Source organism: Nyctereutes procyonoides, unplaced genomic scaffold (genome assembly GCF_905146905.1).
Source record: "Nyctereutes procyonoides isolate TBG_1078 unplaced genomic scaffold, NYPRO_anot_genome, whole genome shotgun sequence".
Taxonomy (NCBI): Eukaryota; Metazoa; Chordata; class Mammalia; order Carnivora; family Canidae; genus Nyctereutes; species Nyctereutes procyonoides.
Window position 1 is genome coordinate 3,058,962 of NW_026575157.1, and position 26,950 is coordinate 3,085,911.

The window sequence follows — 26,950 nt, forward strand, 5'->3', positions numbered from 1 at the left end:
GAGCCCGCCCCTGGGACCCGGACCGCGCGGCGCCCAGACCCCCCCCCCCCCCCCCCCCCGGCCCGACGGCTGGGCCCGCAGCGCCTCGGCGCGCCGTCGGGGTCGCGCTCGGGTCCCCGCTTCCCCCTCGCGTACCTTGGTGCCCCCTGCCCCCTGCCCCCTGCCCCCTGCCCCCTGCCCCCTGCCCGCCTCCGGCCGCGAGTTCTAGCCCCAGCTCTGCCCCAGCCCTTGAGAGGTGGGGTGGCCACCCGTGCCGCGGGGGACACTGCGTTTATGGGCTGGCCCTCGTCCTTGGGGTAATTTCAGGCGCGTCCACTGGGTAGCTGCTCTGTGGTGTTTCAGGTTGTTTGTTTAAGCTCCTAGCTGGGCTGTTGCCTGGCCAGGCGGGAAGCTCCCTCAGAGCCGCAGTGTTTGTTGCACAGAGGGGGGCTCCGGGGATGTTGGCCGAATGAATGAACCCCTGAGAGTTCAGGCTTCCGATTACGGAGATATTTCTACTCCAGGGCTTCCCAGGTACAAAGCTTACTTAGTCTCTGCGCAAATACCCATGTGGAAAAGGTGCATTTTAACACTGTGGGAAAAAGGAGAATCTCTCCGATCTTTTACATTGAATTGGCACCATGGTATTAGTTTTGCGAAAGCACTTTTAATGCATCAGACCAGAAAAGTACAAGCTATTTCTTTTAGAAATTATTACTGAAAGAGAGCCGGTTTTCACCGTTCCCAGCTAAAACATGTGAATCGCTCAAGCGCTGATTGTTCAAGTTGTAGATTGTCTAGATTCTTCACTGCCCTCTGGGCCTAGGAACATGTTTTCAGCCCTGTCCAATGACTATTTTAATTTTTAGATTACAGCATTTTTATTACTGATACTGGTGATTATAGCCTATTTCGATTTCACAATGCAAAGCGATTTTTTTTTAGCATTGATAAATAGGCAATTCTAAAACCAGTACAGTAAGTTTTATTTATTAAAAAAAATTATACTGTTCGACCTATGTCTACTTATTGGTTGATTTAATGAGGATATTGATATTTACACCTGGGACTATTTTTTTTTTTTTTAATTTATGATAGTCACACACAGAGAGAGAGAGAGAGAGGCAGAGACACAGGCAGAGGGAGAAGCAGGCTCCATGCACCGGGAGCCCGACGTGGGATTCGATCCCGGGTCTCCAGGATCGCGCCCTGGGCCAAAGCCAGGCGCCAAACCGCTGCGCCACCCAGGGATCCCCACTTGGGACTATTCTAGGAGATTATGAGGGTGTTTTCATCAGTGTAAACTAACAATCCGGGGCCGCCTGGGTGGCTCCTGAGATGCCTGGGTGACCCAGCGGTTGAGCGTCTGTCTGCCTTTGGCTCAGGGCGTGATCCTAGGGTCCTGGGATGGAGTCCCACATCCAACTTCCTGCATGGACCCTGCTTCTCCTTCTGCCTATGTCTCTGCCTATCTCTGTATCTCTCATAAATAAACAACAATTTAAAAAATTAACAATTCGATCGAGATTATTTTACTGATAAAGGCTTTTATCTCTGCAATTTTATAAAATAACTGTGTAGCCACAAACATTACAAAGATTTTGTTCAGAAATTCCTATAGCTTGAGATTAGTGTTTCGTGTGATGTTTATAAATCTATGACCCACATGGCCCAGTCTTAGAGCAGGACTATATTCAAAATACACAAGCAAATACCTGAAACCTAATATTGAAATAACTCTTAAAAAATTCTGGTAGCCCAGACTGTGAAGCAGATACATAACAACATATCTTAAGCATCTCTTTTTTTTTTCCCCTCTCATCCACTATTCTCACACAAGATAGCTGCTTGCATGCCTCTGTGTCTTAAAAATGCCCTACTCTTCTCTAGCCCTGGATGTGTGCTTCAGATCTTTTCCCCCAGCTCTCTTTCTTCTGATTCTGAATCACAAAAGCCCCCAAAAATTGGTCTACAGGGCTGGGGCCTCTTTAGGAGGCTGGAAGACAGGAGCAGAGTTGATACAATTACCCATTAATACATGTTTTTCCTTTCACAGTTGATTCCTTTCCACAGTTAACTCCAGTGTTGAGTAATACTGTGTATTAATAGGTATAGTAGTTTTAGAACAGTTTTAAGGCAAGTTTATGTGTGTATGTTTTGAAAATCAGCTGCCTTAGTAGATCTGGGGGGGTCTATATTCACACACATCTTGTGGTTGTATCCCAAAGTCCTAGAGAACACGACTCATAATCACCAAAGTCCGAATTGCTTTCATTAATAAGGACTTATTTTCCACTAAATAACTGTGTAACTCTTTAAAATCTGTTATTCCTTTGAGCTCAGAGAAGTTCAGCATTGTGAACAGAACAGTTTCAAATACCATCTTTTCAATCCACATGTCAGGTTTAAATCTGAATACAGGGGCAGCCCCCGTGGCGCAGCGGTTTAGCGCCGCCTGCAGCTTGAGGTGTGATCCTGGACACCCAGGATCAAGTCCCATGTCGGGCTCCCTGCGAGGAGCCTGCTTCTCCTTCTGCCTGTGTCTCTACCTCTCTCTCTCTCTCTCTCTCTATATATATATATATATATATATATAGAATATATATATGAATAAATAAAAAATCTTAAAAAAATCTCTCTCTCTCTCTCTATATATATATATATGAATAAATAAAAAATCTTAAAAAAATCTGAATACAAAACCATTGCTTTTATAGTAGACAGAGAGAGTTCTGTTATGTAACATCAGGGAAAAGTTGTGCAGCCTCTGAGGGCCATTGAAGGTCTACCAAGTGGGATCTAAGACTTTTTAATTCTAAAAACTCTAATACATTTCTTCAGAAATTTCTAGGACCTAACCATTTGGCTAAATTAAAGGAAACTAAATCTACTTTCTTTGCTTCAACTTCCTAAATATCCATAAACTGGCAGTGGTTAAAAAAACATAAGCATAAAGAAAATTTGTAATCATCATTATTTTCTCCATTACATCATGCAGTAAAACTGACTTCCAAGAGTCACAACACAAACTCTCTTGATGAATGAGGCAGTGGAAACTGGGCTCCAACCTCCTATTCTGAGTTGCATTAATTGTTGAAGCCCTCCTCCCTGCCCCAACCATGCCCCAAACATGGCACATCTTTTTTTAGAGAAAAATGTTTTGATCCAGCTATTCAGATTCTTTATTGGTTAATTGCTTAAGATTTGTTAATTTCTATAAACTAGCTTAGGAAAATGTTCCTAGTTTATGGAATAGGGTATCATATTTAGATAGGCTGCACACTCTGGGCTCAAATAGAGCTTCATATTTGAAACCTGGTGTAAAATTTCCCTACTTGGCAGGACATGTGCCATTGTTGTTGAGTTTCTTTGACAACTCTCTTGTTCTCTGGACCAACAGAGAAACTGACTTCTATTAGTAAGTAGTATATAAGCTCCTATTCTTGCTCTATGACACAAAATTAAGAATATGATATATTCAATTAGCAAAAGGTTCAGAAGTATTATAAAAGAAAACTATTTCAAAATGCAGTTGTTAGTAAATCTTCTCCAGAGAAACAGAACCAATAGGATGCATATAGGGAGAGATTTATTTTTTATTTTTTTTAAAGATTTTACTTATTTATTCATGAGAGACACAGAAAGAGAGAGAGGCAGAGACACAGGCAGGGAGCCTGATGTGGGACTCGATCCTGGGTCCCCAGGATGGCACCCTGGGCAGAAGGCAGTGCTAAACCGCTGAGCCACCGGGGCTGCTTGAGAGATTTATTTTAAGTGGGTGCTGGCAAGTTTGAAATCTGTAGGGCAGCCCGTTGGCAGGCTGAAAATTCAGGCAAGAGTTGAAGTTGCACTCTTGAGTCCAAAATCCACTAGTAAGATTTCTGTTATGATCTTGAGGAAATAGTATTTATTTTATTCCTAAAACCTCAATTTTTGTTCATAAGGCCTTTAACTGATTGAGGCCCACCCACATTATTGAGGGTAATATCCTGTACTTAAAGTCCACTGATAGTAAATGTTAATCACAACTACAAAATACCCCTCACAAGCAACATCTATCTAGTCTAGTGTTTGACCAAACAACTGGCACCATAGTCTAGCCAAGTTGACACCTAAGATTAACTATCACAATGACCTTCATTCAGTAGTATTTCCTCAAAGTCACAATAATAACTAAGTTTAAATATGTGTGTGTATATATATACGTATATTTATTTATATATGAAAGTATATATGAACATATATGAACAATATAAGGTATATTTTAATTAAGAAAATCAGTCCCCTTGTTTTATTTTTCTTTATTCTTTTCAGTCAGTTGTGTTGGGGTAGGGATAGGAGAATGTGGGGGAGGGAGGACTGGATGTGTTCACATTCTCTTTTCTGCCTAACCACGTCAAATATTTGTGCTAGAGCATTGAGAACACCGTGTCCATCCGTTAGCAAGGATCAAAATAGGACAAATTAGTTACTCACAACCTAGTGGAAGATAGAGATATGTAAACAATCTACCTAACATATTACATTTTATAAATTATAAATTCAGTGTCACAAAAGTTATGAAGGCAATAATGTTGAAGGCATATAAAAAGGGTTTGGATGTGATTGGGCTCCCAGCTGAAAGGAAATTTCAAAGACTTGTAAGGGCAGAGTTTCAAACCTTCCTTACTACTTTTCGGGACAGACAGGTGGGGGGGGGAGCACAGCATAAGGAAATTGTTTCAAAGGTAGGGTCACTCCTTGGTTGCATCACAGAGATTGCTAGAGTTAAATCAAAATCACAAAGCAAGTCCTGACATTTGATGGCCTAATTAGAGTGATTATGAGTATGCTTTAAAAATGTGCTTTGTCAGCAGATGATCCAATGAAATGTTTCCATAAAGAACATGTTCCCACTCCACACCTGGCCCAGGAGAAGCTTAAAACATGGAACTACAGTTAGTACATTAATAATTGTTTGTGATGTGGTTGGCAAAAATACTTTGTAATTGTGCTCACAGGAGTGCTTTAGGGAGATAATTGCAGCAGGTCAGGTTTTTCTCTACCTTGTAGGAATGTTTCAGTAACTTTTTTTTGTGATTAAAAAAAACTTTATATGCATGAGATACATATATATAAATATTTAAAATCTCCTATATATCAATAAAAGCTTTCTCTTTGAGAGAGGGAGTAGGAAAGTGAAAGATTCATGACAGATTTGTGAGATATATATTATATATTAGTGTTTTTATACTAGTGTAAATTGCTCATAATTGCTTTTTTTTTTCACTCAGAAGGAAAGTTGGTGAGAATAATAAACTAGCTATGAACTAGCAACCACTCAAACACTATGGGGGCAATAGGTGTAGAAAGAAGCAGATAGAACAAAGTTGTTAGGTTGGTAGTTTTGTTTTGTTTTGCTTTTCCTTTTAATTGCAGACATGTAAATACTGAATTCTCACAGTATTGAGGAACCACAATGAATTGAAAGAATAATACTCCTCACCAGATGTTCAGCATAAAAGTTATATAGAAATGTAAACAATTATAGAATGTGAAAGTGTCCCAGAGCAACAGCTACTGAGGGAATATAATTCACTTGTCTTTTTTTTTTTTTTTAAAGCTTTTATTTATTTTATTCATGAGAGACAGAGAGAAAGAGGCAGAGACACAGAGGGAGAAGCAGGCTCTCTGCAGGAGCCGGATGTGGAACTGGATCCCAGACCCTGGGGTCATGCCCTGAATCTAAGGCAGACGCTCAACCACTGAGCAACCTAGGCATCCCAATTCACTTGTCTTTTGTTATCAGTGTGTAGTTTATGCTAATGTCACTTGAGTTTTTCAAGTATATGATCTGTGTTTGATTTGGAAGACCTGAAATTAATTGGTGACCCTTTATTTTGAATTTTTTTGATAGTACAGCTATTACTCAATTTTATTATTTTTAAAGCAGTGTTGGAAAAATTAACTTTACCCTTCAAGGTTCGTGTAGCTGGTCTAAGAATTAAAGTAACATGAGAGATTAATGCAAGAAGAAAACAAAATTTTATGATGTGTGCACAGAGGCCCAGTAATAAAATTGAGACCTAAAGAAATGACCAAGGTATGTAGCTTTTATATTTTTTAGACAAAGAATCATAAATCTGTGAGGAGTTGACAGGACAAAGTAAATTTATGTTCAGGAGCTTCAATTAATGAGGAATTCTAAACTGAATTTGGGCTGGGTAGTAAATTAGTAAAAGTAACAAGATTTGTTTATATAGGCTTCTTTGCCCTGAATTCCCTATCTTTGGTGATAAGGATGTCTTTTTACCTCCTAGAGAGAGGACACTTTTCACTTGCGAGATTTATTTCCTGCTTTCAGGAGACAAAGGAGGGTCAGAGTGTTCTTGCACTGGCTATATCTTAAGTAACTTTAATTCAGAATAATCAATATACCATTGTGACACATTTTGGGGCAGCCTGGGGCCCTTCAGCAGGTAATTCATTAATTATATAACTAAATATTTAAAAATTTCAGATTGTGAGATTATTCATACATTTGTATTAAAAGTCAGGAAAAAAATTATCTAGGAAAGACTTCCAAAAAGGAGTAAGGCAGGAAGCACCACCCTTCTCTCTTTACACTCATTTCCTGCGTGTTTGAACTCTTGATCTCATGGCTTTGAACACCGTTGTTGTGAGAGGACTCCCTAATTAATAGTTCCAGCTCAGACAGCCCTCTGAATTCCAGACTTGTATAACTAACAGTTTAATGAACATTTCTACTTAGATGTCTGATCGGCATTTCATACATAACAGGTCCCAAGATGAATCCTTGTTTGCCTTTGCCCATCAACCCTCACTAAACTTGCCCCTCAGTACAACTCTTGTACCCTTGGCTCAAGCCAATGATTTTTAGTCAACAATGACTCCTTTCTTTCCCCAACATCCCTTAGGCCATCCATGAGCAAATCCTTTTGACTCATCCTTTGATTTTTTTCAACTGTTTTTGAGCCACTCAAATAGCAAGTTTATATGCTTCAACCTAACATACCCAGAATTTGACTTGTCTCCCTTATGATTTCCCTAGTTTATACTGTTTTGTGAATTATTGCAAGAATACATTCAGTTGAACTCTATATAAAGTAGTTCAGGGGATCCCTGGGTGGCTCAGCGGTTTAGCGCCTGCCTTTGGCCCAGGGCGTGATTCTGGAATCCTGGGATTGAGTCCCACATCAGGCTTCCTGCATGGAGCCTGCTTCTCCCTCTGCCTGTGTCTCTACCTCTTTCTCTCTCTTTCCCTCTTTCTCTCTCTGTGTTTCTTATGAATAAATAAATAAATCTTTTTAAAAAATAAAATAGTTCAGAGTAGTTATTTTATAATATAGATTTGATTATGTAATGCCTGCCCTCAATCCCCTTTGGTACCCATTTCATCTGTGGTTAAAGAAAAGGTCTTATAATGATCTAGAAGGCCCCATAGTAGCTACCCTCTTGTTTACCTTCTTCCTGCAATCCATCCTTTCTACCTCTCTTGTCTCATCTTCTATCATACCCCCTATCTGTTTCTTTTTTCTTCTTCTTTTTATTAAGTAGCCTCCATGCCCAGCATGGAACCCAACATGGGGCCTGAACTCACAACCTCAAAGATGATGACCTTAGCTGGGATCCAGAGTTGGACGCTCAACCAACTGAATCACCCAGGTGCCCTTCCCTGCCCGTTTCAATCCAGGGTAGTCTATATTTGTTTTTTATTGCTGTCAAAGCAAATGACCACAAATTGCCAAAAATTTAGCACTTTAAAACAATACAATATTATTATCTCACAGTTTTGCAGGTCAGAAGTTGGATTGGTTTAACTATTTTCTCTGGTTGTTGGCAGAATTTTGTGCTGTGTTTGAAGGACTGAGGTCTGTTTTTCCTTGGGGGCTGTTAGGGCTTTCCCTTAGCTTCCAGAGACCTCTTTCTGGTCCTTGCTCAGGGGAACTTAACGTCTCTGAATCAGAAACAATGTATAGTATTCTTTTCATACTTGGAATCTTTTCTGATTTACTCTTCTGCCAAATCTTTCTTGCTACAGCCAAAGTTCTCTGCCTTTCAGGTTCATGAGATTCTGTGAAGCCCACCTTGATAATCCAAAATAATCCCTCTGCAAAGCCATTTTTCTGAAATATAGCAGTTTCGAAGTTCTGGGAATTGGGACATGGAAAGCTTTGGGGTACTATTATTCTGCCTACCATTGGGCCTCTTGACCAAGCATGCTTCCACCTTAGGGCCTGTATGCTTGCTGTCCTGTTCTGTGGAATATTCTTCCCCTGGATAATTCCACAGCTCATTCCATCACTTCTTTTAGGTTTCTGCTCAGTTATCACCAGATTCTATCAGCCTCTCTGACCAGCCTTAAAAGAAATAACCTATCTACCATTACTCTTTTTTTTTCCTTTAAACTTTTTCCCCTCTTTATCTGACCATTGCCTGATATAGGATATATTGGTTTACTTGTTTATTATATCTCCCTCTACTAAATCCCTTGACATCAGGGACTTTGATTTTTTCGCCATTGGATTCTCACTACCTACAGCAGTTCCTGGCATATGGTAAAATGTTCAATAAATATTTGTTGAATGAATGCAAATCACCAAAAAATCCCTAGAGCCCTCATTCCATTAATCGTGTCTGAGAAAAATGAGTCAAGTAAGTCTGAATTGACATAATAGAACAACTTTAAAAAAGCTTATTCAGGGCAGCCCAGGTGGCTCAGAAGTTTAGTGCTGCCTTCAGCCCAGGGCGTGATCCTGGAGACCTAGGATCAAGTCCCACATCGGGCTCCCGGCATGGAGCCTACTTCTGCCTCTGCCTGTGTCTCTTCCTCTCTCTCTCTCTCTCTCTCTCTCTCTCTCTCTCTCTGTGTGTATGTCTCATGAATAAATAAATAAAATCTTAAAAAAAAACCTTATTCATAAGAATATAATTAGTTCATCAAATGCCTTGCTGGAGTCATTAATTGCAACTTCTATAGCATCACCTAATCTATAGTAAAAGAAAAGTTTGGCATTTCTTTTTTTTTTTTTTTTTTGACTTATTTATTTATTTTGGAAGTGGGGAGAGGGAGAGAGAATCTTGAGCAGACTCCTTGCTGAGCGAGGAGCCCAATGTAGGGCTCAATCTCATGACCTGAGATAATGACCTGAGCCAAAATCAAGAGTCAGATGCTTAACTGACTTGGCATTTCTATCGTTGGCATATATAAACTAGCTCAGAGTCTTCATTTCTTCCATCTCTAAATGCTGACAAGCTTTTATATAATCTGTTCTAAAACTTGAAAGAGTTCAAGTCTGTAGTTTTCAGACCCATTTTTTCCATTTTTCAAAATAAGGATATCTCTCATTTGCCAATTCTTGTTATTTCTCTTATTTTAAACATTTCCTCAAAGATTATTGACAGTGAGCCCTAAATCTATAAATGACTCTGGAATTAGAGATATTAATCCCCTCAAAGTTACCATTCCTTCCATTCCTTCTTTTTCTTTAACTCCTCTCCCTGTGATGTTTGTTTTGTTCTTTTGTTTAAAATCACTTTGCTTGGAGGAAAGAATGAACACAAAATGAGATTTTGAAGATTTTGCTTTCTATCTCCATCTGCACTGTGCAGAGATCTGAACACTTTCTCTGAACTTAACTAAACAGCCCCTTGTGATAGTATCAGCTCATTCTGACATTTAGCCTTCCCTTTACCATTGTTAAGGGTTTCAGCCCATGTCTTTGTTATCTGTAGCTGATCCATCAAGCAGCACCTTATGCATGCAGTTTCTTTAGTTCTCTATTCATGTTTCTCTTTACTTTACTCTTGGGAAATATCTTTAATAACGTGGGCAGAATATTTTAGAGTTACCCATTCCTCCTGAGCCATTTTCTATGTAAGAACTTTCTCAATGTGGGGTACCTGAGTGGCTCATTTGGTTGGGCAGCTGACTCTTGGTTTCAGCTGGGGTCTTGCTAGTGCTCTCTTTCTCTCTCAAATAAATAGATAAGTCTTTTAAAAAAGAATTTTCTCAATGCAAACATACCTACCTTTCTGAATTAAAACAGATTTTTAAAAAAACATTTTCTTTTCTTTTTTTTTTTTTTTAAAGATTTTATTTATTTATTCATGAGAAGACAGAGAGAGAGAGAGAGAGAGGCAGAGACACAGGCTGAGGGAGAAGCAGGCTCCATGCAGGGAGCCTGACATGGGACTCGATCCAGGGACCCCAGGGTCATGCCCTGGGCCCGAAGGCAGGTGCCAAACCACTGAGCAACCCAGGGATCCCCAAAACAGATTTTTTAAAAATAAAGTTTTTCAACCCATGCCAAGTGCAAGCAAGAAAATGTATTTTTTTTCTCAGAATTATGGGACAGGGAAGGAGTACTTTTTACAATGTAGATTACCAATTATAGAATCAGAATTGGAAGGAGATGGATGAGAGGCTTGAGAATCAACATTGTTAATAAGTTTCTCAAGTATACTTTTAAAAGTTTGAGAATTTATCTGTCATGTATATGTAGAAGCATAAGCCGCTGCTCCTAGGGAGACAATACTATATTTAAGATGATAAGGCCTAAAAATAATATGTGGCAAATGAATGGCATAGAAAATAAATGCACTTGAGTCAACAAGTCCAGCTGTTAGGGGTGTGGTGAGGGCTATTCAGGTTTCATAGAGCAGGTGTGCATTGGTCATAAGAAATACTCAAGAACGATTGAATTATTGACAGAGCTGTGCTGGTAGATGAAGAAAATATAACATTTTTTTTAATTGAAAAAGAACTTACTGGGCAGCCAGGGTGGCTCAGCGGTTTAGCGCCGCCTTCAGCCCAGGGCCTGATCGTGGAGACCCAGGACCAAGTCCCATGTCAGGCTCGCTGCATGGAGCCTGCTTCTCCCTCTGCCTGTGTCTCTACCTCTCTCTCTCTCTCTCTCTCTCTCTCTCTCTCTCTGTCTCTCATGAATAAATAAATAAAATCTTAAAAAAACCTTACTATCCTCTTGTCTTTTCTCATTATCATATAGATAAGGAAATTGAGTTCTAGAGAAGTGATTTGACTCAGTTTTTAGAAAAAACTAGACCCAAAGTTTCCTAAATTCAGACTTGGTGATTTCTCCACTATTTCTTAAGAGAATTTGGGCTTGCTAAGAGTAAGGGGGAAGGTATTTTAAGAACTGGACTGAAAAAAAAAAAAAAAAAGAACTGGACTAAATTTAGTTGAATGTATGTAAAAGAGGTATACATTAACCAACCTAACAGGAAGGGTGGAGGATTTGCTTGAGAATCTGATGAAAAGGTAGGTTGTGATCAGATTGTGAGCAATTTTGAATACTAGGGTGAAGAATACAGATAGTACAGGACTGCTGCTGAAAATTTTGGGATAAGACAAAAGCAGTATATTAGAAAATTAACCTATAGTTGCTGCTGGGAAAGATAAGAGGGATGAAATGCCAGAACCAGGGAGAAATGGAAGGAGTTAGCTTCATGGTCCATAAGGAGAAAATTCAGACCCAAACTGATAAGAGAATGGATGTGTGACCAAATTGAAAGAATGGATCAATAAAACATGATAAGTAGTTTAAATTTAGTCTAGTAGTTTCCTTCTCTTATTTTTTTTAAATTATTTTTCAAAAGATTTATTTTAAAGAGAGAGTTGTGGGGAAGGGTATGGGGAGAGGGAAAGAGAATCTTAAGCAGACTCCACTCTGAGCATGGAGCTCAACCAGGGTCTCATGACCCTATGATCACCATGTGAGCCGAAACCAAGAGTTGGACACTCAGCCAACTGTGCTACCCAGATGCCCCAGTTTCCTTCTTCTTTTAGTTGACTAACATTTTAGCTGCAATTTTTAAAAAACAAGGAATTCACTCTTATACCATTGTGGGGCTCAACATTTGCTATTTTCAAAACTAACAACTAACTAATCAAATATAAGTCTTACATTTAGGAGACCATAAAACACTATTAAAATATTAGTTAATTCAACAAACCATTAAGAGAAGCATCTATTTGTTGTTAGGCACTGTGCCAAGTTCTGGGCCATTAGAAATACATAAGATAAAGTTTCTGTATCAGGGTTCTTCAAAATAACAAAACCAATAGCACGTGTGCATATTAAAAGATTTTTTTATAAGGAATTGGCTCATGTTATTATGGAGGCTAAGAAGTCCCAAGATCTGTGGGATGAATCAATAAGCTGGAGACACAGGATAATTAATTTCCAATCCAATGGTTAGCAAGCTCAGAATTTAGGAGAGCTCATGTTAATTCAAGTCTGAGGCAGGAGAAAGAGAGTGTCCCGGTTTGAAGGCAGTCAGGCAGGAGGAATTCTCTTGTACTTGGGGAAGGATCAGCTTTTTTGTTCTATTCAGGCCTTCAACTGGTTAGATGAAGCCCACCCACATGATGGAAGGCAGTCTGCTTTACTAAGTCTACTGATTTAAATATTAATCTCATTTGGAAACACCCTTGCAGAAACTCAGAATAATATTTGACCATATATTTGCTCAGCATGTGGCCCAGCTAAGTTGACACAAACTTAGCCATCACAGTTGTTGTTCTCAAGGGACTTACGATTTACTTGGGAAGACAGACAAGTAAATTAATCATAGCTTTAATATTGCAATATAGATATTTTTAAAGTGCTGTGCAAGCACAAAGGGGAGAATGATATCTGCCTGTGGAGAGAGAAGTCAATGAAGTTACAGGAAAAATACCTTTTGTTTAGAAAAACACCTGGGTGGCTTGTTTTACTTATGGATATCAGACTCTCTGAGCAGTGTGAGAATAACCCACGATATCTCCAAATCACCCTGGGTGGGAAATAAATGTGATTTGAGGGTTAGATATAGCCAGGAGATTAAGAGCTAGAATCTAAGAAGAAATCAAAGCAACCCCAAAATATATTACTTTCTAGGAGGGTAGTAGGTTGTGGGAAAGAGAATGCAAGTGCAGAAATTGAAATGGATGGCATAGATCAAGAAGACAAAGGAAGCAGAAATGGATAGAGAAAAAGTTGATGTAGAGAAGCAGACTTCTCCTCGGTCCCTCACACCAGCCAAAGGGAGTGAACCAGATTTGAGAAAATGGAGACATCAAGTGTAGACTTTAAGGTATTGTAGAAAAAAACAGTATTTCATTAAGAGGATGATGGAAATTTGAATAGTGAAACGTATTAAATCCTTAAAATAGATTTTTATTACATTGGTATTGTAGGTTCTTTAGCTTAAATATAGAACTGGCAATTTTTTCTTGAGGAAAGGATAGATTATGACACAATGTAGAATTATGTGGTAGAATATGTAAAGAATTATGTAGAATTCAGTGGTAAATAGTAAAGTTTTACAGTTTGTTGCTTTTATAGTCTTAGACTATAAAATAAAACAGTTGAACTGAAAATGTCTTGCTTTTACCCAATTTCATCTCCCCACTGCTTTTCATGCTCTTTTGCTTTTTGTTGGCCAGCACACTGCTTCATTTTAAGCCAAGCATTTGAAAGTGTCAAATAAAAGTACTGTTGCAGTCAGGCAACAGCTGACTTTGTTTTTACTCAAGTGTGAGATAGCGCCTACAGATGTCAACTTGGATTCTTTTTTAATGAAATAATTTCTATAATTTCTATGGAAAAAATTCACTGCTGATATCCTTTTCATTTTACATATTTTTGTATAGATTTCATTTTATATGGTTCTCCGTGTTACTTCCATCTCAGACAGACTGTAAGCCAAAGGCATGTTTGTGTTGCCTAACCACCCCCAACTGCAGTAGACTAGACACCACTTGATTATAGGAACAATGAAAGGAAGATGAGCTCTATTTCTCACTATTTAAAAAATGTCTGAATTTGGGAATTTTCAATAGGAAGCAAACATGATTGAGAATTTAGGGATAAATAACTTGTTTATTTCTAGTTTCAGTACCACATAGTGAAAGATTCAGAGTGAACCAACTGAAGTGAACAAAATTCACACATTTTTTTCAAGAATGAAGGGTTTTACAATCTATAGGTTAAAAATTGGAGCCTGAGTTCAAAAAGTCTGTGAGATACAAAGTTTAAGCATTCAAAAAAAAAAAAAAAAAAAAGCCTAGGGTTCAGAGGGAGACTTAGGAGAATACAATGTGAGTTTACAGCGTTAGGAAAGATCAAGGGTGGGAAGAACTGTAAAAAGAACAGATAAAGCAAGCAGAATAACAGACTTGCATATCGTTATGGGAGCTCAGTTTAGAGAAAATTACGACAAAGTGATAGAAGTTTCCAAAGGGCAACATTTAGGAGACACACGCCTGATTGGCAACGCAGGTGGTCATTAATGGTATAACTTATAATTAAAACTGAATGGAATAGATTTGAGTCAAAGCTTGTGTCAATAGTATGAAAGGGTTAAAGGAGGGAACTTAGATTTTGGCTAGAGCTATGGTCAAGATGGTCCCAAAGTTTAAGTCGTTCTTTAAACCTATGCTAAGGTTTCTACACCGGGAATGTTCTTTAATCATATGAAGCTTATATCTCAGAATGGCCTCCCATACACTAGTAAAAGATAAGCAGGTCTTTTGGACTGATGGTAAGTTGTAGAATAAAGGTGAACAAAAGAAGAAAAAAAATCTCAAAAGATCATGAATCCAGGAGTATGATCTTTAGAAAAGAGATTTCATCTGTAACTCTACATAATAGTGGTGGCTTATGTGGGGAGGATCTGCTAATTGGAACCTGCCTGGGACAGAATAAGGTAGCGGTACCTCATTCTAGCCACAGCTAAAAGACAAAATACTTTTTAAGACTGCAAAATTTCATTTATGTTTCCTTATATTCTTGAATTCTGTCTTTATGCACTAAAAAGAGCCTAAACCAGCTTTCTTTGGATTACAAACCTTATAGCACAATAGCTTTTCTAGTAAGTCAGGAATCAGACTTACAAAAATATCGAAGGGGGCTTTTCAGATGTAGCTAGAGAAAGATAAGGTGGTGAACTTGAACTAGTTATTTCCATTTAGAACATTGAACCTCTTAGTTTACTTATCTACCCGCCAATAGTCTAGCTTGCTTTGGAAATCAATAGAGAAAAAATAATGGTCATATTTCATGCATGTGATGTATCAAAGACTACATTTTAGAGGACTGCAGAAAGAATTAAAAATAGAAGTATCCATAATCATTGGTTACAGACATGCTAAATGCCTTCTTTACTGGTCCTGGATGAAAGAGAAAACCATTTTATAGCCCTTGATTCCTTCAAAACAACCACAATCCCATAATAATGGTCTCTAATAAAGATATGGAAATTACAAGGCATTGGATTCTGTAGAGAGGAACTGAATGGAAGTCATCTCAAGGTATAGTAGTGCTGAAACACACACAGAAAGGCCTAAATAAAATTTTTAGTATAAATCTGGGAGAAGTGCTTAGAAATTATGTCCCTCAAAACCCTCCTTTTGAAAATGTCAAGATTAAGACCAAGAGAAGTAAACTAACCTGCCCAAAGGCTGGTTAGTGACAAGCCCAGTACTAAAATTTTAGGTCACAGATTCCTAGGTTAGTACATGTTTTCAAGTTTTTAAAAATTGATGTTACTATTCTTTGCTCTGTTAAGGCATAATTATAAGCATCAAATATTTGTAGAATATCTTTCTTTTTATTAGTAATTTTATGACTATTTTTAATTGATTTAGTAAATTAGACTTTTTTCTTCCAGTGCATCATATATTTCACTAGCAGGTAATCCCATGCCACACCCTCTCCCCATTCCATTTCACTTTTACCTGGTGTCTGAAGGATAGAGTCATTCAGGCATTTCTTAAGCTTATGACAACTACTAATATGCTTTTAAAATATTTCAAACATAAAAGGATTTTGAGCTGCAAAAGATTGTTTTTTTCTTATAGATATTTCCAGCCTTTTATTCAGAACTATGCTCCTAGAAACAACTTCCTAGAAAAAGCTCAAAATGTTCTCTGTGTTCTTTTTTTCCCAAAGTTGTTTTGGCTATTCTGAATCTTTTGCATTTCCATATAAGTCTTTTTAAGACTTCCACAAAGTCTGTTGGGATTTTGACTCAGAGGTCCTGAATCTATAAATCATTTTGGAGAAAAATGATTTCTTAACAATATTGAGTCTTCTAATCTATGAACATAGTATATCTCTCCATTTACTTAGATCTTCTTTAATTTTTCTCAACAGTGTTCATAGTTTTTAGTAAATAAGTCTTAAAATCTTTTTTTTTAAGTCTTAAAATCTTTTACCAAATTTATTCTTAGGCATTTCATAATTTGATGCTATTGTAACTGATAAATTTTAATTTCAACTTCCAATTGCTCAAATTTATAGAAATATAATTGGTTTTTGTGTATTGACTTTGCCATCCTACTAAACTCAGTTTTAGTTCTTATAGCTTATTTGCAGTTTCTTTCTTTCTTTTTTAAAAAATATTTTATTTATTTATTTATTCATGAGAGACACAGAGAGAGAGAGAGAGGGGCAGAGACACAGGCAGAGGGAGTAGCAGGCTCCATGCAGGGAGCCCGACATGGGACTTGATCCCAGGATTCCAGGATTATGCTGTGGGCTGGAGGCAGGTGCTAAACCACTGAGCCACCCAGGGATCCCCTTATCCAGTTTCTTTAGAATTTTTACATAGATGATCACATCATTTGTGATAAACAAAGATTTGTATTTTCCTTTCCAATCTGTTTGCTTTTATTTTTTTCTTCATCTTCTTATGGTATTAGAACCTCCAGTACAATATTGAATAGACATGGTGGGAGTGGACATCCTTACCTTATTTCCCATTTTAGTACTGATGTGTTTATTTTTTTAAAACATTAATATAATACTAACTATAGGATTTTCAAATATGTCTTTTATCAGGTTGAGGACATTCCCTTCTATTCTTATTTTTCTGAGGTAATATGCAAACTGAAAAAGTAATTGTCAGCTTCGCATAATTTTGAGTAATTAAAATATTGCATCTGAGTTGTGTTTCTTAATCTTGATGTATATTATCTTTTCAATAAAACTTTCATCCATAATAATAATAGCTGAGTCAATTAGAACTCTTTCCTTCCTTTGTGCAGGAAAAAACCCACTCTGGCCAGAGTAAAAAGGGGGAGTTATTTGATTGTGATTCTGAAAGTCACACACACTGACCTGTGATGCTATCGCAGGTCGTTTCTCTTTCTCAGCATCTGTGTTCTTTTCTTTCTTTCTGGCACTATTCTTAGGCCTTTTTTCTTGTGATGGCTAAAACAGCTATAGCAGTTCCAGACCTTACATCTCCTCAGCCTTGAGGCCACCAGAAGAGAGTGTCTGCCTCTGTCTTGAAAGTCTCAGCAAAAGTCTTGCTGCATTTTTGCCCTTGATTGGGTCACTTGTCTATCCTTAAATAAATTAGTCTGGCTTAGGAAGTCAAACAGCTCAAACTGTGTCCAGTGTACCACTTGGAATTGGGGTGGGGCCTGAACCAAAAACCACACAGCCTGAGAGTGGCAGAGGTCCTGCTCTGAAGGGAAATAAAGATATGCTTACCAACTTAGAGGGAATAGATTATGACTAGCCAGAGTCAATAACAGTCCACTGTGCTAATATTTATCCAGTACACATTATATGTGTATGTATGTGTATATATATATATATATATATATATATATATATATATATAACTCCTTAAATTTCCTCATTTATTTCTCTTCCAAACAATCCTATAATGTGGGGACTGTTATTATTCCAATTTTCCAAATGAGAAAGATGAGGTTCAGAGATATCACACAGACTCAAACTCAGGTAACTCAGGTGATCTGACTTTAGGGGGCAAGGAATTAAATCAAAATGACTCTAGATATTGTATTTAAATTCTGGGCAATAAGATTGGAAAGGTGGAGGCATTAGATACCTACTAACTGAATTGGTCCCTTTTTTTGTTAGGAATACAATAGCTTTCCTGGAAGCCTTAAATAGTAAATGTCCACTTATATTCCATTAGCCAGAGGCAAATCATGTCAGCCACTAGCTGAAAGACATCTCGGGAAATAGATTTTTATAACTGGTTATTTTTCTGCTCTAAAGAAAGTTGAGGTTCTACTTTTAAGAAGTAAGAAGAGGCTATTGGACAGGCAATTAGCAGAGATAATATTAATACTAACACCCACTATTCCATTTATCCAACGCTATGCAACCAACCACCCCAAAATCTAGTAATAACAACATTTAATTTGCTCACAGATCTGTATTTTGGCAGGGCCTCACAGGAATAGATTCTCTTTTGTCTACCCTGCATCAGTTGGAGTGGTTCAAGGCTGAAGGCTAGAATCATATGAAGTCTTACTCATTCAGTCACACATCTGGAGGATTATGGCTGTTACCTGGTATCATCACTGGGCAGTTACTGGAACACCTTCATGTGGCTCTTCTATGTATGCAGCTGCTTGGCTTCCTCACAGCATGGCGGTTGAGTTCTAATGATAAAGGCAGAGTTCTATTGTCTTTTATGACATAGCCTGGGAGTCATATGGTTTCACTACTGCTGTTGGCATAGGCCTACTTCAATTCAGAGCATCTTTATTTATATTGTAAGAAGAACACATGGGATGGGATATATTGGCGCTGCCTTTGAAACATACAATCTGCCAGTAAGTGCTTACCTGTCGCTATGCTAATGTCTGAACATGAATATTTTATTTCCACAAACATCAGCCAAAGCATTGTTTTTCCTTCCTTCCTTCTTTCCTACCCTTCTTTCTTTTTTGGGCATTCTTTTTAAAAACAAATACTGGAACATGTTGTTTGTCCTCTTAAAATGTTTCAATTCTGGACGCCTGGGTGGTTCAGTGGTTGAGCGTCTACCTTTGGCTCAGGTTGTGATCCTGGGGGTCCTGGGATCGAGTCCTACATTGGGCTCCCCTTGGGAGCCAGCTTCTCCCTCTGCCTATGTCTCTGCCTCTTTCTCTGTGTCTCTCATGAATAATATAAATAAATAAATAATATCTTTTAAAAATTTTCAGTTCTCATTATAACTTAAAACAGTAAAATCTTTTACCATGGTTTATGAACCTGGTTTCTTTATCCAATTTTCTTCTCTCCTTCATTGGCTGTTCTTTTATAGGACATGTCAGTTGTGCAAACTTTTCAGCTTTATTCTTCTAGTTCTTTGTACATGCCGTTTGCTTCACCAGGAGCTCTCTTCCTCCAGTGCATTGAATGGGTCACTGATCATTTTTCACCTTCTTAGAAGGCCTTTAAATGGGTGATCAACTAAGATGTTGTATATCAGCATTTATTATTACTCATTTATTACTTATTCCCCCTCCTAAATGAAGCTTCATAGCTGTAGAAACTTCATATGTTTGGTTACCGCTGGATACTGTGTTTACTACTGTGTGTGACATTTCATCGTAATCCAATGAGCTCGATGCTATTCTTATTGCCATTTTACTGATAGTAACTGAAGCCAAAGGCCTTGTTGGGGAACAAGAATGTCCTGTCCCTTTCAAGGTCCTTCTAGCTGGACTAAGAATCAATTGACATGAGACAAAGTAGCAGGAGAAAATCAAATTTAATAGTGTATGTGTACAGGGAACCCACATAGACATGGAACTTGCAAAGACATCAGCAAGGCATCTTGAACTAGGGACAAGGGGTTAGGGGCCTGGGACTTTAAAAGGAAGGAATGCAATCCTCAGAAGAATGAAAAACAGAATGTTTGGTAAACAAATGAGACATTTACCAAACAAATATTTACCAAACTCCCAAGTAAGGGAAAAGAAAGGACTTTGATCAAAAAGACCTTGCTAGTTTCCTCCCTGTCTACCAAATGTACTTCATATTATAGTATAGTTATCTATGGTGATAGCTCTTTCTGAAGCAAGTCCTCCACCTAAATTCTTTTTAAGCAGTTATAGAGGAGGTAAAGAGCTTTTCCTGAACCTGCTGGATCTTGATTACTTTTAACTCAAAATAATCTTTATGCCAAAGTGGCATATTTTGAGGGACTTGTCCTAAACTTTGTCAACCTGTAGGGAGTAATGACAAAAACAGGGCTGGCACCCAGGCACTTGGACTGCAGACACAATGCTCTGATTCACCATGCTCTAAGTGATTTGGTAAAAGAGAGTGCATTAATTTGGCCTGTCATAGCTGATCGAGAAAGGGTTTCATGGAGGTGAGGCCATTTGAGCAGGTCCTTGAGTGAAAGATACAGCTTTGTTGGAGAGTGCCGGGAAGATAGATGATGATGATGATAATAGATAAATAGATAGATAGATAGATAGATAGATAGATAGATAGATAGATGAAAAATAGGTAGATAGATGGAATGATAGATAACAAATAGATGATAGATAACAAACATCTTAGATAGATAACATAGATGATAGGTAGGTAGGTAGAGAGATAGATCACTTACTATGAGTTATGAGCCAGGTATTCTTCTAAGAGCTTTACAATATAAAACTCATTTAAACTTGCCTTCCTGGATAATAGTATGTTATTAAGAAAGAAAGAGGGATGGTGATTAGTAACTTAATAGGGCAGTAGTTGTAAAAGAAGATTGCCTTAAGGATGGGAAAAACTGCTAAATTTGTTTAAGCTGAGAGAAAAGAAGCAGTAGAGAAGAGATGACTGGAGAAAGGAGAGTTGGGGGGGACAGGTGGAACAGGTACTTGAGAAAAACAAGAGGGATTAAATCTAATTACAGACAAAAGTTAGACCTAATAAGAGGATAGTTAAAGTTTAAATACAGAGATGATTTCAGGCAGAGGAGATGCTAGGGAAAAGATGGCATTAATATCAGATGGTTTAGTTTGCTGAGTGCACATAGCTAAGGCAGATGACTGAAGGAACATAGAAAAGATTTGGAGCAGCTCTCTGGGCAACAAGACAAGGAACAAAGAAAGGTGAAATAAGGATGGCTAAGTAGAATGAGGATTCACTGGGGTGAGAGCAAGAATATATGATGATGCCAAGTGGCACCATTAAGTGACTTCAAGCAATGCAAAGCCGCCTACAACGGACTAGAAGTCCACGTTTGGGCTTATACAGTTGTTGGGAGCTGGATCTGTGGATCCTTGTGAAGGTCATGCTGTTAATTTTTTTTTTAAGATTTTAATTATTTATTAGAGAGAGAGCAACATGCCATCGCACAGCTGAGAGAAGGGGCAGAGGGAGAGAGAGTAGCAGACTCCTAGCCGAGCAGGGAGCCTGACTCTTGGTTTTATCCCAGGACCCTGGGATCATGACCTGAGTCAAAGGCAAACGCTTAACTGACTGAGCCACCCAGGCATCCCACATTTTGGTATTTTTTATTGTTGCCTTAAGGTTGGCTAAAGAGACGAGTGAAGCTAGGAGAAAGGACAGAATCATGGGTCAAAGCAATATGAATTGAGGTATAAATACTAGACTGAGAACAAGGAGACCAAATTTCCAACCCTTCCTCCACTTTCTAGAGGGTTGACCTTGGGTCATCTGCCTTAGTTCCTTCATCTTTATAACAAAAATGTTGAAGTAAATCAGCTCTCACACTTAGCTATACATAGAATTACCTGGTGAGGTTTAAAAAAATATTATTCTTAGTCCCTATCTTAGAACAATTAAATCAGATTGGGAAGTAAAACCTAGATATCTTTTTTTTTGTTTTGTTTTGTTTTGTTTTAGAGCATGTCGGGTGATTTTTAATCCAACTTTTTTTTTTGAGATTTAATTGGCATATAACATTGCATAAATTTAAGGTATACAGCGTGATGATTTGTTACGTGTATATGGTAAATGGTAAATGCAGTAGGGTTTGTCAACACATTTATCATCTCCCTTACCTTTTCTGGTAGTGAGAACTTTTAGGATTTACTCTCTTAACCACTTTTAAGTATTCACCACATAATATTGTCAACATGCTGTACATTAAATTCCCCGGTCATCTTATAACTGGAAGTTTGTACCCTTTGAGTACCCTTTGACCACCTTCACTCAATCTCTCCACTTCCCACCCCTGTCAACCACCAATCTATTCTGTTTCTATAAAGAGAATATAGAAACTTTGGCTTTTTGTTTTGTTTTGTATGTTTGTTTTTAGGTTCTATATACAAGTGAAATCATACAATATTTCTTTCTCTGTCTGACTTATTCATTTTACATTATGCCTTCAATGTCCATCCATGTTATTGCAATGCCAGGTGATTTCTCATGAGCCGCCAGAGTTGAGAATCACTAGGGTAAATGATTTCTAACATTTCTTCTCTGTTCTACTTAATGAGAGGTCTCAGTGAAGGCAAAAGCAATTCAGTTATAGTGAGTGAGTGAGCATGTGGGAAAAATAGATCAGAAAGTAGAATTTCAAGTTGATGATGAGGTTTGGAGAAGGAATTCCTTGAGGGTGGTCCATACTGCCTAGTGTTGAATTTTGTGGTGGCAGAGAAATAATTCTTTTACTGAATTTCTATTAAGGCCACTGTGCAGAGTCAAACAGTTGATATGGGTTCTAGCCTTAGAGACCAAGCTAACATCATTGGGTCACCCAGTGCCTGAGCTCAGCTGACACTGATAAAACCACAGAACTTTGTTAGCTATTAATTGCTCTCGTGCTTTTCATAGACATCACCCTTAAGTCTAGAATGCGAGCTTTTCACGCATTTCTTTCTTTCTTTTTAAAGATTTTTATTTATTCATAGAGACAGAGAGAGGCAGAAATACAGGCAGAGGGAGAAGCAGGCTCCATGCAGGGAGCCCGATGGGGGACTCAATCCCAGGTCTCCAGGATCACACCCTGGACTGAAGGCGGCGCTAAACCGCTGAGCCACCCAGGCTGCCCCACGCATTTCTTTCTTATTTTCTTCTCTACCCCACTCTGTGCAAAATTTCCTCTCTGAGTCATCTTCTCATTGCTTCCCACTGCTGACCTCTCTCACAACCCTTTCTACTGCTTTCTGGAAATACCCTATTCTCTACAATGTCCTCAGTCTCTTCATGGAACTCTCTGTATTCTTGTTCTAATGTAAACTTGGCTTTTCCTTGACATTATCACTTCTCAGGCAGCTTTCTTTAGAGATGCTAGCCATTTTTTCTTCATTTGTATCTCTGGGCCAGGAAGTGGTATTCATTTAGACTTTTATTGTTTCTTCCAAACTTTGACTCTCCATGTCCAACAAGCCCTCTTTCTTTGAGTTGTATGATACCCCATTCCAACACCCGCCGCAGTCACTTCCACAATAACTGAGGACAATGACAAGTGGTTCCTCATCAAAAAGAATATGTAATGAAAATTGCCTTCCCCTCATGTCTTCCAGTCCCCCACTACCTCTGTCTGGAAGGAACTTTCATCACCAATTTTTGGATATCCTTCCAGAAATATTTTATGAAAATAGAATCATATGCATTTATGTATATGTATGCATATTTATATATAAATTGTTTCCTAGAAATACACAAGTGGTAAGCTATTATAGACACCGTTCTGAAAACCATTTTTTTTCTTAACAAAATATTTTGAATAATTTTTCCTATTAGTACATACAAATTTTACTTCTTAAAAAAAAGTCTTCTGCTATTGCAAATGAGGCTGCTATATATAACATTTTACTTACGTCATCTTTTATATTTGCAAGTTATTTGTGGCATCAATTCCTAGAAGTGAGGTTGCTGGGTCAGAAGTTATTTGCAGGGCTCCTGGGTGGCTCAGTCAGTTAAGTGTCTGTCTGCCTTTGGCTCAGGGCATGCTCCCAGGGTGGTGGGATTAGACCCTGCATTTTGCACTCCCTAGTCAGTGGGAAGCTTGTATCTCCCCCTGCTGCTCCCTTGCTTGTGCTCTCTGTCTGTGTCAAATAAATAAATAAAATCTTAAAAAAAAAAAGTCATTTGCTTTTTTAAAGTTGTAGTAGCTGTTGACAAAATTGTTCTCCATAGGCTGTGTGCTGATTTACACAGCCATCAGTGATGTGTCAGAGTCAGTGTCATTATCCTTGCCAACACAATGTTTATTTTTTTTTCCTTTGCCAGTTTGATAGTTGAAAAATACTTCATTGAAGTTTTAGTTTGCAACTCTCCTACTTTGAGTGAGGATGAACGTCTTTTCAAATGTTTAGCTCTGTATTTCCCTTTTGTGAATTTTTGGCCATCTCCTTTGCCTATATTGTTGATACTGTGATTCTTAATAAGAAATATATATTTTGGTCTTCATCCCCATTTCTGGCACAAAGTTTTTTATAACTATGGAATTGAGGGTTTTTAAGTAATGAGAAGGATGAATATGTATTTTGTTATGTCAGTGAGGTGATTTTGGAATCCAGCTAAGGTGGGAGACTCATTGCCAGGAGAATCAACCATTCGATTAGAGGGTGGGCATGTTGAATCAATCACCAAGAGCTAATGATTTCATCAATCATGCCTATATAATGAAGTCCCTGTAAAAGTCTAGAAGTAGTTGGTTCGGAGAGTTTCCAGATTGGTGAAAGAGAACTCGTCTATGTGCCACCATGCTAGGCCCCAGACTCCACTAAGACAGAAGATCCTCTGTTCAGGACCTCACCCGATATATTTCATCTGCTTGTTGATTGTTTTTTTTTTTAAGATTTTATTTATTTATTCATGAGAGACACAGAGAGAGAAAGAGGCAGAGACACAGGCAGAGGGAGAAGCAGGCTCCACGCAGGAAGCCCAATGTGGGACTCCATCCTGGGTCTCCAGGATCACGCCCTGGGCTGAAGGCAGCGCTAAACTGCTGGGCCACCCGGGGCTGCCCTGCTTGTTGATTGTATCCTTTAATATCTCTTGTAATAAACTGGTAATCTTGTGGGTAAATGGGTTTCCTGAGTTTTGTGAGCTACTCTAGCAAGTTCGTCAAATCCAAGGAGGGGTTTGTGGGAACTTCTAATTTATAGCTGGTCAGTCAGAAGCACTGTTAACCTGAACTTGTGATTGGTATCTGAAGTGGAGGGCAGTCTTGTGGGACTGAGCTCTTAACCTTTGGAATCTGATGCTATCTCTGGGAGCTGTCAGACTTGAATTGAATTGTAGGTCTTCTAGCTGGTATCAGAGGATTGGTCCGCAGAGTGGGAATAAAAACCCCCGCATTGGAACTGGGTGCAGCACCCTTACCTGTCTTCTTGCTATTTTGTTGCAGGTTTTTACCTAATAAGGAAAATAGACCTCTATTGACATATGAATTGAAATATATTTTTTCTTGATTTGTTAAATGGTCATTTTGGTTTTGATGTTTGTTGTGCAGAAAAAATTTATCTGCATTGTTTACTAATCTCTCCATTTTGCTCTCTGTATTTTGTATCATGCCTATACTTTCCCTATTTTGAAATTAACTTTAAAAATTTCTGTACATGGTGACTATAGTTAATAATATTGCATTGCATATTTGAAAATTGTTAAGAGTAGATTTTGATAGTTCTCATCACACACACAAAAAAACTTTATTAGGGATCCCTGGGTGGCGCAGCAGTTTGGTGCCTGCATTTGGCCCAGGGCGCGATCCTGGAGACCCGGGATCGAATCCCACATCGGGCTCCCGGTGCATGGAGCCTGCTTCTCCCTCTGCCTGTGTCTCTGCCTCCCTCTCTCTCTCTGTGACTATCATAAATAAATAAAAAATTTAAAAAAAATTATTAAAAAAAAAACAACTTTATTACCATGTATGGTGACAGACATTGACTAGACATCAAGATCATTTCACAACATATAAAAATAACAAATCATTATTGTGTTGTACACCTGAAACCAATGTAATGTCTTATGTTAATTATACTTCAATTTTAAAAAAAGAAATTCACATTAGTTTTGGTAGAAAAAATACTTGAAATATATTTTATTATTATAAAAACTAAGGAACTTCCCAAATTCCACTTAATGTGTATTTTGAAAATAAATGTCAATGTAAGAAAAGAAAATTGGGAGTGCCTGGGTGGCTCAGTGGTTGAGCATCTGCCTTTGGCTCGGGTCATGGTCCTGGGGTCCTGGGATCGAGTCCCCCATCAGGCTCCCCTGTGGGAGCCTGCTTCTCCCTCTGCCTATATCTCTGCCTCTCTCTCTCTCTGTGTCTCTCATGAATAAATAAATAAAATGTTTAAAATAAGAAAAAGAAAAAGAAAAAAAATGGGTTTCTTCTAGTACTTCAATTTTTATATAAAAAATTTTGTTTCATCAGAAATCCTAGTCTTTCAAACTCCTGCCACCATCTTGGATCACTTCAATGTTAATGACCTTTTCAACCTCCCACCTTCCATGCTCCTTGATCTCCTCTGCTCCAACAGTCATGTCTCTTCCCATCTCTCACCACCATGTCCTGGAGCTTCTCATCCCCTGTGAGACCCCTTTACTTTTCTGAAAACTTAAACCTCTCCCATTCCACTCCTTTACCACAGTCTCTTATCCTTTTATGTTTTTTGCTCTCCTGATTTGACTACAGATTCATAATAGTTTCCTCAAGACCTCTGACCCTTAACTCTTCCTTTTTTTCTCATATTGTCTGGCTTTACTTGGCAGGACCACATGATGACTTTCATAAGACCTGGGCATTTTTGCCTTTATGGACCCCTTTCTCCATTATAAAAGAAAGAAATGGTATATTTTATAATTGCACTTATAAAAGGTAAATATAACATTTTCTTTGGCCTAAAAGTTTATTTTTTCTTCTTATTCTAAAAGAAATTAAAACATTTTTGTGAACCCTAGACCATGTGTCTAAAGTATCAGTCAGTCCTGCTCCTAGGCACTGATTTACTGCTTAATCACTTTCTTGGCACCACTCTCTGCTCTCTTGGCCTCTTGTTTTCTGTTTATCCTCATTGCCCAACCTCAAACCTATATGGATCTTTTACATTCTACTAGAGAAAAATCATACAGGGGATTGATGCCATCACAGAGTTAGGTCTATGACATGCATTGTGCTCTTGACAGTCTTTAACAATTTTTCTACATAACCCTGATCAATTTTCTGTTTCATTCTTCATATTAGCTATACCAAATCATTTAGCATTCTACTCAACTAAAAGAAAATTAAGCTT

The 26,950-nt window shown here is 38.2% G+C and overlaps 1 protein-coding gene across 1 annotated transcript in view; it reads left to right on the forward strand.

Annotated features, from left to right (window-relative positions):
- The window catches only part of CXADR (CXADR Ig-like cell adhesion molecule), a 122,676-nt gene that overhangs the window by 76,316 nt on the left and 19,410 nt on the right, over positions 1-26,950 (forward strand). The window lies entirely within an intron of this gene.